Raw genomic sequence first — 2,316 nt, forward strand, 5'->3', positions numbered from 1 at the left:
GTAGGGGACTCCAACACAATATTAGGACACTTAAAAAAAAAAAAACATATGACCTGCTCTTTAATGGTAATAAACACAAATGTGGAATGCATGCTAGATTCTCGCATATTGCATTGCTTATTAGTGCATCCTCGACTGATTTGAGTTCATTTTTTCTCTCTCTAGGTTTAAAAAATGCTTTAACGTGGACAACATGATTTTTTTTTTCTTATTTGAAAATGTCTCTCTCAACAGGACTAACATTTTACAACACATTGGTTTCATTTATCATATTCCCAACCTTTTGACCTTGAAGCCTCCTTTTTTTACATAGGTAAAAATAACATAAGAACACTTATTTTGATCATGTTAAATTGATATTACATTATTAAATACAACCCATAGGTGGACTTAAACCACGAATAAATGATTTTTTTATTTTTGCTGAATTATTGTTATTATCATGTCCACATCAGTTTCTTTTTTTCCCAACAGTGGCTATTGCAGATAAAGAAGTAAACAACATGGGAGAGAGTTCTGCCACAAACAGCACAGAGACTCCACACCTCTGCTCACCTGTAATGGTAAAATGTCTCACATTCAATAGAACTGACATGTTCTTGTACAGCAAACATTTTTGTGGTCCTGTCACGCACCAAATAGTAGTATCTGTCCAAATGCAGCTCCGAAGAGTTAAGGTCTCTGCACACTGAGCCCAAAATTTTCTTATGCGGTTTTCCGTGTTTTTTTTTCATATTCGTCATCCTTTCCTATCTAAATGCATGCTACGGATGCGAAAACGCAGAAAATTGAACCGGATTCAAATTTTTTTATTACGGACGAAAATTTCGGAAGCAGTTTGTAAACGTGATTGACACAACGCGAGGTCGTATTTATTTTTTAACATGCAAAAATTTCGGACTCAGTGTGCAATGACCTCCGTCCAGCTGTTGTTAAATTTACACAACTATTTTTTTTCTTCGCCGGAGCACCAACTGACTCTTCCCTGTCCATTTCTAGCACTGATGTGTGTTTTTGTTCTCATATGTTTTAAGTTGCATCTTAGCAGCCTCGCCTTTGCGCCTCCGGTTAAACAGTATCATTTGTGAGAGGATGGTTTCACTTAGCATGGTGTATGCTTTGGGATCAGGATCTTCTATCAGTTTCTCTCTGGCATTTTCTTCCATGGACTTTAAATATTTCTGAAGTTGAACTGTCTTCAGTGAGAGGGATCGTTTCCTTTTTGTTCCTCTTGTTTTCTTACAGGTTCATCCTTGCACGATGTGAGACATAGTGGTTCCATTCTGCGCTCACTAACCCCAAGAAGCTCCTGACCTTGTTTCAGCTACCTCGTCTTCAGCTTTCACACAATGACCTATCAAGATATCACCAACTGTCTTTAGAGCATGTCCTAGTTTTACAGCAAGAGATGGATGATCAAAGCGATATTTTGATTTAGTGAAGCCAGATGCCTTTTCAGCTGCATCGACAGCCAACTTGAACACTGGTGGAACATTAGTGTCTTTGCAGCAATCACAAATCTTCCCAAAGCCCTCATTTTCTGACTTACATAACCATCTTTGGATGGATCGCTCCCATGCTTCTCCAACAATTTGTCACCATACTCACATGAAGAGACGCCTCCATGCAGTATCCTGCCAATGATTTTACAACATCTCTCTGTTGTATTTCCTTGGATTGGAATGAGACGGGAAGCTGCAGCTTGGACTCTTTCTCTTCCTGGATTCTTCCTGAGGGAGACCATTTCGTTTTTTCAGGAAACCTCATGCTTCCAGAGCTCATGTTTTTGGAAAAATCCATAACAATACTTGCAGGACTCCCCTCGACACATTGACACATCCTCGGTTACATTGTGGTTAAAGTCACCTTTATAGCGAAGCTGATCCAACAACATATGTTGTTTCCTTGAATTTTTGGGTAAGCATATTGCCCTAGCAACAACATCTTCTTGACTGTGTTTTCTCTCTGAATGATGTGCAATTTTACTCTGTGGCTTTTTGCAGTAAATACAGTAATGTTTTTTTTTGTCTTATTTCCTTTTCTCTCCCTTCTGCCACCTCTTCACTGTTATTTTTGACATACCCTCTTCCTTCTCGTCATCTCCCTCATGTTCCAGGTCCCCAGTGTCACCTTCGAGCTTTTCAACTTTTCTGAGTGACGTTAGTGTTGATCTTGTTCACTTTAAAATCAGTTTCTTTTGGAAAATCTGAACCTTCTTCATTAGAGCGGCAGTCTTCACTGTCTGAGGAGGTTGCTGTAGGCACATATTCACTTGACTCTGATTCATCCGTAGCACCAAGACTCTGTCAAAACAAA

General features: G+C 39.2%; 1 pseudogene; it reads right to left on the reverse strand.

Moving 5' to 3' along the window:
* Positions 1-995: 995 nt before the first annotated feature.
* Positions 996-2,303, reverse strand: LOC107577593 (uncharacterized; annotated as a pseudogene).
* Positions 2,304-2,316: the final 13 nt, after the last annotated feature.

Source organism: Sinocyclocheilus grahami, unplaced genomic scaffold (genome assembly GCF_001515645.1).
Source record: "Sinocyclocheilus grahami isolate Dianchi unplaced genomic scaffold, SAMN03320097.WGS_v1.1 scaffold6508.1, whole genome shotgun sequence".
Taxonomy (NCBI): domain Eukaryota; kingdom Metazoa; phylum Chordata; class Actinopteri; order Cypriniformes; family Cyprinidae; genus Sinocyclocheilus; species Sinocyclocheilus grahami.